Genomic DNA, 10456 nt, shown 5'->3' on the forward strand with positions numbered 1-10456 from the left:
ACTATAGCCTCGGGCCGGACCAAAGCCTTGTGAGTAGAATTGGTTGACGGAAACTGAAAGAAACCCGTCGTATATATATATATATATATATATATATATATATATCTATATATATATATATATATATATATATGTGTGTGTGTGTGTGTGTGTGTGGGTGTGTGTGTGTGTGTGTGGTTGGTTTGTCCCCTCAACATCGCTTGACAACCGATGTTGGGTGTTTACGTCCCCGTAACATAGCGGTTCGGCAAAAGAGACCGATAGAATAAGTACTAGGCTTACAAAGAATAAGTCCTGGGTCGATTTGCTCGACTAAAGGCGGTGCTCCAGCATGGCCACGGTCAAATGACTGAAGCAAGTAAAAGAGTAAAAGAGTAAGACACACAAGAGGGGAAAAAAAAGACCCAATAGCATTCGAACGGTTCCTGGACAAATTCCTTCTACAAATTCCTGACAAACGACGTACAACCGTATACATTACTGCAAACAGTAACTCTATACTCGAATAGGCTATAGTGTCCACAGTAGTGGAGGCGCAATGGCCCAGTGGTTAGGGCTGCGGACTCGCGGTCATAGGATAGCGGTTTCGATTCCCAGACCGGGCGTTGTGAGTGTTTATTGAGCGAAAACACCTAAAGCTCCACGAGGCTCCGGCAGGGGATGGTGGTGATCCCTGCTGTACTCTTTCACCACAACTTTCTCTCACTCTTACTTCCTGTTTCTGTTGTACCTGTATTTCAAGGGGCCGGCCTTGTCACTCTCTGTGTCACGCTGAATATCCCCGAGAACTACGTTAAGGGTACACGTGTCTGTGGAGTGCTCAGCCACTTACACGTTTATTTCACGAGCAGGCTGTTCCGTTGATTCGGATCAACCGGAACCCTCGTCGCCGTAACCGACGGAGTGCTTCCTAAGTGTCCAAAGTATGAGGTAACATGAAACATGATTAAATGCCTTCTCCAGATGGTACTTTTAAGTTCATCTTGGCCTGAACCAATTCTGGCTGAAACCTAACAAAAGTATTCAACACAATCAAGCTACAGTCATTGGTCATTGGCTAGTATAGTCATTGCTTATTTAGCCGTATAGTCATTAGCTATTCATGAGTATAGCCAACAGCTATTGATCAGTATAGTAATTGGTTATTCCTCCGTCTCGTCAATTATTCTCGTTTACTAAGAGGAACATTCTCGAGCGAGTTATTTTTTCATGTCTCATGAGAATATTTATGTCTTTGGGAATAGTGTTATCAAAAATTTCGACCCTTCACTCTGGAACAATTTAAAGTATAAACCCTGCGTACGTGTGTGTGGGGGGGATTAGGTTAGGTAGGTTAATACATACATACATACATACATACATACATACATACATACATACGTACATACATACATACATACATACATACATACGTACATACGTACATACAAACATACATACGTACATACATACATTCGTACATACGTACATACAAACATACATACGTACATGCTAGGATCTTCAACTGCTAGAAATATCAAAGTAACTCATAATTTCTTTGTAGACGATCTGAAGATTTTTGCTAAAAGGGTTAAAATGCCAAAAAAACCCCCCAAACAACTGGAATTAATAATAACATTTTTAGCTGATATAAGCATCGAATTTTGCCAAAAAAATGTTCATGTTTGGTTATAGAACGAGGAAATTCAATCCCCAAACCCAAAACCTGTGCATCAACGGTCTCTCTATCTTTCCCTTTCCACACAAAGAATGTTACAAGTACCTAGGCACATCATATATATATATATATATATATATATATATATATATATATATATAAATCAAATTAGAAATAAAACCACTATTAGGCAAATCAAACAGTGAAAGACATAGAAATAGAATTAATTAATATAATATACAAAATATATAAAATATAAAATTCAAAATTTAAATGATTTAAATTTAAAGTTAAAAATTTAAAATTATTAATGTATATTTATAAATTTATATATGACGAGTCGTGTCCTGTCTTGCCTTCGAAACACGCTTGAGTCTAACTAGCGACAGCTGATGATTGGGGATTTTTCCTTGTGTAGTATGTCCTGTACTTTGTTTTTCTGTTGTAAAATAATGTTTTTCCCGTTTTCGTTTCTCGTCCAGTTCCACGTCTCTGTTTTTCTGTTGTAAAAAAATGGCTTTTCCGTTTTCGTTTCTCGTTGAGTTCTACGTCTAGTTGTGGTGTCCTGTACTCATGTATATGCATTTATATATGCATGTATATATACATGTAGATGTAGGTACGTACATATATGTTTGTATGTATGCATATATTTTATTTATTACACTATATATAACTATGTATGTATATATATATATATATAATATATATATATATATATATATATATATATAATATATATATATATAATGTTTGACGTCCTGCTTAACAATTATATATCCGCTGCAGTAAGTGTGTGAATCTGAGTGGGGAATATGTTGAATATAAAATCGTAATTAATTGATCCTCCTGTATTTTCTTTTACCCAAAGCCAGAAACTTTTCAGCACTACCTCGAGTATATATATGTGTGTGTGTGTGTGTGTGTGTGTGTGTGTGTTGTGTGTGTGCGTGCGTGTGTGTGTATGTATGTATGTATGTATGTATGTATGTATGTATGTATATGCATGCATGTAGGTATATGCAGGCATGTAGGTCTGGCTGTATGATTAAGAAGCTTGCCTCCAAACTATGTATTCTTATGTCCCACAGCGCGAAACCTTGAGCAAGCGCCTTCTATTATAGCCTCGGGTCGACTAATCTCTTCTGAGTGGATTTCGTGAACTAACGGAAACTGAAAGAAGCCCGTCGTGTACGTGTATGTGTGTGTGAATCTTTGTGCTTGTGTTTGACAAACTGTGCTTGTTTGTTTAAGCCCGTAACTTAGCGGTCCGGCAAAAAGATTCCACTAGAATAAGTACCAGACCTAGAAAAAAAGTACTGTGGTCGATTTGTTCGACTAAACCCTTCAAGGTGGTGCCCCAGCATGGCTGCAGTCTAAATGATTGAAACAAGTTAAAGGGAAAAGACGTGTTGTATGTGTGTTTGTGTGTGTGTAAATATATGTGGATATGACTGTTCCGTTAGTGAATGTCTGTGTGAATGCACGAACAAATAACGGTTGTGATTAGCGGCAGATTTCCGTCAAATCGAATCAACGACGCTCTCTCTGCTTGCAGTTGTTCGATTCTCGGATAAGCTGTAGTTGTAAATATAATTTACGAGTATTTCGTTTTGAATAGTTTTGTATTAGTTTCGCTGAATCTTACGGGTCTATATGGCTTGCAGAGGAACCATTCCGACAGCAATATCAAGCTTTGACTGATTTCCCCGATAAAGAAACGTTTAGCGAGCGATTCGTTTTAACAAACAGATGTGAGATAAATAAATATCGATCGGTTAGATCAGATGATATCGGTTAATACTAGGACGATGGAGGGATGAGCTTGCGCCGGACTATATGCCCTAACAGGATATTACTTTCGTCATTAGATTCCAATCTCAAGCTTCCAGCCAATGACAAAATAAACTCTATAACATAAATTGAATATTGTCTTCCTATGTCTTTTACAAATATCAACTCACGTGTACATACATAACGTATACATACATATATGCATACATAGATGCATACATACATGTATTTAATTTTAAAACATTTTTCAAATTATAAACAACAGAACAAAATAATAAACAAGGTCTAAACAATAGTTAGAGTAAATTTCTATAAATTAATGAGAGCTTTGTCTATGTACATTTTTGCTTAATTTCTCAATATCAGATGCATAATTTGTGACTTTAAGCTTCACACAAGCTTCGGAATGTTGAATTGTCAGACAACTTCTTTGTGGACTCAAAACAGATTTCATATGTGAAAAAATTTGTTCGCATGTATATGTTGAGCCAAAAGCTGAAAGCAGAGCACATGAGATTTTCTTCAAAGAATTGAATCTCTCAGGCAACGACATTCAGCAATTGAAGACGGTAACAAACTTCTCCAAGTAGCTTCTTTCAAGAGTTTTTAATAATTCCACAATTTTGTTCTCCAGAATTCTGAAGTTGTTAATTCAATCATTTCCATTTCAAAGCTATCGACGTGCATCCACTCAAAAAGTGATAGATCAAATGGGTTCGTTTTCAAATCAATCAAATCAGATTTGATGATAAAGAAAAGTATAGGAGCGTAAATTTCGAAATCTTACCTCGCTTGGAAAATTCCTCTTTCAGCGTTGCAATATATTTTTGAAGTTCATTTTTATTAACATTACATCGATTTTAATAAGCTTTTTCATTTGGAAAGTATTTGTAAGTGTTGCTAAGTATATCACGCCAAAAAATATCTAGCTTTAACAAAAATCCTTTCCAGCGTTCAAGAAGACGAAGTATTGTTTGATCTCTCACTTGTAAATGCAAATTTAAATCATTCAAGTGTTTGCCTATGTCAGTTAGGAACATCAGTTTAAATAACCACTCTTCATTGTTCAATTCTGGGAAATGCTTCTCTTAAAAAAATATTCTGATTTCTTCTAAGCATGATACGAATCTGTTCAAAACATTACCCCGACCAACCCAACGGGCATTGCTGTGTAGTGGGAGGTCTGCATTTTCGCTGTCCAATTCTTGCAGAGAGGACTTCAATTGTATGTGAGTCAGTGAAGAGCGAGAAACTATGAAGTTAACTATTTTAACAACAGTCTCCATGACAGAACTCGAGCTTTGTGACGAAATTTTTGCAGCTAACTTTTCCTGATGTATAATGCAATTAAAACACACTACATTGCGTCCAATATAATTTTCAAGAAGCTTAACAAATATTTTTCCTTTTCCAACCATTGCATGTTCACCATCAGTAGTATTACAAAATATTTTATTTATATTAATTCCTTGATTTTCGAAATAATTTACAAATGCAGTCAGAATGTCCTGTCCAGTAGTTGTATCGGTAAGAGGAATCAAACAGCATAATTCTTCATAAATACGATCACTGTCACAGTATCTTGCTACAATTGCTAGGCGCGCTATGTCATTCACATCAGTACTTTCATCGAAAGCGGTTCTAGGAAAGTTCGCCGCAAGACAATTTTGCCACAAAACAAAAGTTGAGTTGCCCTCCTTAGTTCATGATTGTTTCAACCAATAAGAAGTGGTAAAGCAATCGGATCTAGTTAATTTCATTCGCAAAATTACCCCCGCCCCTTTAATTTTGCTCAGATTGTTTTCAATTTTGGTGTAACTTAAATTAAAGAGTCTCATGTTATTTGGAATTAAATTTGGGAATTTTAGCCAATCAACAGACAGTGAGGAATTAACATCTTGTTACCATGGCGAACTTTCCGGACACGATTGATAGTGACACTGAATGCAGCAGCTTTTTGTAATCCAACTTTTTGCTTCATTATGTTTTCAGCTATATCAGTTATACGTCACTCAATTGATCTTGCAGAAACTGGTATTTCTTGAATTCGAGACAGTATTGTTTCAGCGTTTGGTAAATCACTGAACAAAATTTTTGCACTTCTCAGAATAGCTTTTTTGATAAATTCTCCATCTGTAAAAGGTTTACCTTTCTCAGCTATACATTGAGCAATTGTCTAACTACATTCGTTGGCTTTTTTTGGTTCCAAGCATTTGAATAAAAACAGAAGTGCTTTTTTAACTGAAATAGCCCTTTTTATGGCTTCATTTTTCTCATCAGAGTTTTAAAATGTAGTCTGGAGTCTAGTTTGATAGTGTCTTTATACACTTGATATACAACATACGACAGATTCACAGCAGAATGCACACACAGCACGATCATTTTGCTGTACAAATCTATACTCAGATCTCCAGAAATATTGAAATGACCGAACGTCAAGTTTTTGTCTTTTGTTACTCATCTTGTGGCACTATATATTGACAATTAATATTAACAGGTGTAGAAACCCTTAAATCAGATTTTACAAATAAAAATTAAAATAACTAAAAATATAATTAGAATAAAATAAATAATAAAAAATCTTTTTATTGAAATAAATTTTATGAATAAATTTTCGTAGTAATAAAAATAATTCGATTAAAATAAATGGTAAGAATAAACAGAAAAAAAAGATATACACTAAAAAAATCAGACAACTTGACTCACAAAAAAGAAATTGAAACCAAAGAAAATAAGTATAAATTTGGACTTTTCATGTTTGTTTGTCTTTGAAAACCCTTCTCACTACCGCTTTTTCTTTCCATTTAATATAAAACTGGCCTCAAAATGAGATAATTTTAAAAGAGTCTACTTATAGATGACTCGCAAAGTAGGAGCCCTTTTTAAAGAGTGCTCTTATTTAGACTGGCTGCTGTAAAGTGGTTAACTAATTTTTGATTTTAAAAATAGGCGTTTGCAGCTTAAGCTCCTGGCTTAAGTGATAAAGTACATATAAATGCTTTCAGCGCCATCTTACAAGCAACAAGTTAACTGTGGTAACATTTATAATTTGGTATCATCAAAATTATTTGTGTTCACTACTACTATAATTTTAAGGAAGTGTAATACTACCAAATACAGCTAACCTCAGATAGTTTAGGTTAGAATAGATGGATCATAAAAAAAGACATGTAAGGATGTAATTTAATTATTATGATATCGCTTCCTGAAATATAGTTATAAACAAAAATTTACGTTTATTTTTTGCCAAGAGTCGTGTGTACCATAGTGAATTGGTCCGCATGCCACACATGGCATGCTTGCCATAGGTTGCCGACGCATGATCTAAAAGAAATCTGTGTGTGTTCTTGTCAAGGGAGTAGCTAAAAAGCATTTATTGAATGGGTTTTATGTCCACCTGTGTGTGTGTGTGTGTGTGTGTGTGCGTGTGTGTGTGTGCGTGTGTGTGTGTGTGTGTGTGTATGTGTGTGTGTGTGTGTGTATGTGTGTGTGTAGTGTGTGTTGAATGTCCTTTCAATATGTTTTGAAAAATGACCATCTGTAAGTTGATGGGTGTGTATGCTGTGAAGAATTTCTCTTGTTGAAAAAAGAATAAGGATTTTTCTTTGGGTTAGATGTATTCTTTTTAGTGTTTTCACCTGTGTGTATGTGTGTTTGTGTGTGTGTGTTTGTGTGTGTATGTGTGTGTGTATGTGTGTGTGTACAGAGTTTGGTACTTTTTTGTTGTCTCACCCCCATTAAAAGATTGGGTCATCTCCCCCGTTTTACGAGAAATATCGGTACTTTTGGTAATCTCCCTCAACTAATAAAATTGTTTAACCCTCAATATAATAAAAACAACAACAACAAAAATGAAAAAATTAATAAACATGAAAAGTGGAAAGATAAAACATCTTATTGAATCTGATAATATTTTAATGACAAACATAAAGCTGAATATGAAAATTGAAAAAATTAAAGTTATTATTGAATCAAACAACATTATTATAATAAATCATACCATGTCTATTGTGGAGGCCAAACGCCAATAGTGTGTGTTGAAGTATTGAATCAAAAGGATCTAACCCTTTTAATCCAATCTTTTGTTGCCACATAAACTCAATTTTTTAGTGGGGAGATAACCCAATTTTTTAATGGCAATTTTTAATGGGGATGAGATAACCAAAAAGAGCCCAGAGTTGTGTATGTGTGTGTGTTTTTGTAATGTTTTCTTTTTTGTGTATGTGTGTATGTTTGTGTGTGTGTATTTGTGATGTTAACTATTGTATGTGTGTGTGAGTGTTTTTTGTGTGCAATTCACTGGCGCATTTTATCCAGCGTTTGACCTCCTGCATATATAACGCCTGTATTTTATGATTATCAAAATATTGGGTGTGCTCTAGTTTTCCACTAAATGTCCATATGCCCAAATTGTAGAAACAAGGTCCTACTTGTTGAGTGTTTACTGATGGAAGATCTGAGTTTTACATACGTTGAGAGTGAAACTCAAGCTTTCATATTTGCCAGTCAAAGCGTCAGCAATTGTCTGTAGTTCTACTGTGGTTCAGTTAGCTATGTAGCCGTCTGCCAGGTTCGAATAACTTGCTATCCCTGTTGGATGAGATTTAGATACCTTGTAGGTGTTTGCTCAAAGTAAACTCGCGCATGCCTGAACGGAAGCTGGGAAAGTGTGCAGCAGGTGATTACGCATCCCTATCTAACTACATGTCTCATTTAAAGCTGTTTTGTTGTTGAAGGTTGAACACTGGCACCGCATTTTGGATTTCATTAGGATGTGCAGAAATCATGGATCTAGTTTTTTTCATTCACAAAATATGCATTTTTAAAAGGGAGTAAAAAATCAGTCTCATTGCTATGAAGGTATGATGTTGTGAAGAAAAAAATTAGAGGAAGGAGTTACAGAGGTTTAAAGATTGGAAAAACTCTGTATTGAAAGCCATCTGAGCAAAATTAAAGGAGGCTCATTTTGCGAACGAAAAATACTAGATCAGAAATCATTGCTTGCGATGAATATTTTCGTAGAGTGTCAAGTTTGGTTAACACTTCCCATTGATCTTCCAGATATACGGAATCCAATGTCGTGGTAAAGTCTACGAAAACCATGTACAACAGTTGTGTTGCTCAAATCGTTTCTTCTCTATATAGAAACCGCAGAAGGTCATATCAACTGTGACTCTGGAAGGTTGAAAACCAGACTGCTATTTATGTAGGTGCGTCTCCGGTATTGGATTAAGTTGATTGGGCAGGAGTCTATATATGATGTGATTAAATATGTATACAAAGTCAAATGCTTTTTTAATAAACAGTTAATACTTCACAGAACCTTCGGCAGCCTGGAACGGCAATCAAGCCGAAAATTTTCCATGTAGTTATGACTCTCCTGTATGCGATTATCTCCCTTGCAAGATGCCGAAAGACAATGGCTGAAATCTATTCATTTGTGATTTATTTGTGTCAAGATCAGCGACTGATATCGCTTGACATTTTCCAATGGAAATTTTCGATTTTCCAAGATTTGTCTACGTTTCATTATAAACTAATCCTAGGTGGCTCATTGAAAGAGTTAAATTTATGCAAGTGTCTTCAACGAAATCTGAATTAACTTACAATTTGCTTAAAATACAGTTTACTTCACGATTGAACGTTAGGTTTGAGATAGTATAAGGAGAATTCAGGGATTTGAGGTAGCATTTTGCTGTTGTTGCTGCTGCTGCTGTTGTTGTTGTTGTTGTTAAGCAACAAGACGGGTAAGGGTGATTAGGTGATTGTCTAGGGCTTAGGGGCGGGAGACCCCAGACCTTGGAAAAAAAAAAAACTTTGGTTGTCTTGTAGTTGAGGACTCTTCGTTGACGCCCGACACCACTGGGAGGTGACCCTCGAAGTCGCTGGAAATGGAGATCTCCAGGTCCAAATTCTTGAACGGAAGTATGCTGCTGTAGTTATTTAGCACTTGGTCAGCCCTGACAAGGCAGATGTATTATCAAAGATGCTCCAAATGTGAACATTGTGTGTGTGTGTACAGAGAGAGAAAGCGAGACAAAGAGAGAAAAGTGAGGCGCGCACGCTGTGTGAGTGTGTATGAAAACGCATAGCTTGTGATTAGGTTACTGGGTTCACGATTATAACGTCCTGAGTTCGATTCTAGACCGGTCGGCACGTTGTGTACTTGAGCAAGGCATATTCCACATTGCTCCAGTTCTAGAAAGTTACCCTCCCAGACACAAGTCCCGGGCAAGGTGGTTTATGGAAGACCAGCAGTCGCCAAGCAGTTCATTCAGTTCAAAAATAAATACCAAGCAGTTGCTGTTACAGCTAGTTGTTATATTCTCGATGCTTAGATGGGAGACCCGAGAGAATGTTTACGTTTACTCCTCACTAAAGCAATTAGCGAAAGCATGGTCCTTTCTACAATCTCAGTCTCATTTCCGAGCGACGGCTAAGCACTCTAACTCTCTCTCTCTCTCTCTCTCATTCACACACACACACACACACACATGCATGCACGCATATATATATATATATATATATATATATTATATATATCACGTGATCTCTATATAGAAACCGCAGAAGGTCATATCAACTGTGACTCTGGAATGTTGAAAACCAGACTGCTATTTATGTAGGTGCGTCTCCGTATTGGATTAAGTTGATTGAGCAACACAACTGTTGTTACACATCGCTGGTCACAATGCGTTCGCATTATTTTAGCCTTTGAATGACGCCACCCCGCTGGCTAAGCGAGAGGCCAACAGAAGAAAGAGTGGAGAAAGAGTGGTGAAAGAGTACAGCAGGGATCAGCACCCCCTGCCAGAGCGTCCTGGAGCTTTTAGGTGTTTTCGCTGAATAAACACTCACAACGCCCGGTCTGGGAATCGAAACCGCGATCCTACGACCGCGAGTCCGCTGCCCTAACCATTGCGCCTCCACACTCACACACACACACACACACACACACATATAATATATATAATAGATATATATATATATAATATATATATATAT

General features: G+C 36.4%; 1 long non-coding RNA gene across 1 annotated transcript in view; it reads right to left on the reverse strand.

Moving 5' to 3' along the window:
• The window catches only part of LOC118765390, a 20483-nt gene extending 11014 nt beyond the window's left edge, over nucleotides 1–9469 (reverse strand). Inside the window, exons 1-2 of the long non-coding RNA XR_005001246.1 lie at nucleotides 9455–9469; nucleotides 3792–3798 (exon numbers count right to left, since the gene is read on the reverse strand). This is a non-coding gene — a long non-coding RNA (uncharacterized LOC118765390). The remainder of the gene's footprint in view (nucleotides 1–3791; nucleotides 3799–9454) is intronic.
• Nucleotides 9470–10456: the final 987 nt, after the last annotated feature.

This window comes from Octopus sinensis, linkage group LG11, assembly GCF_006345805.1.
Source record: "Octopus sinensis linkage group LG11, ASM634580v1, whole genome shotgun sequence".
NCBI classification, from domain to species: Eukaryota; Metazoa; Mollusca; class Cephalopoda; order Octopoda; family Octopodidae; genus Octopus; species Octopus sinensis.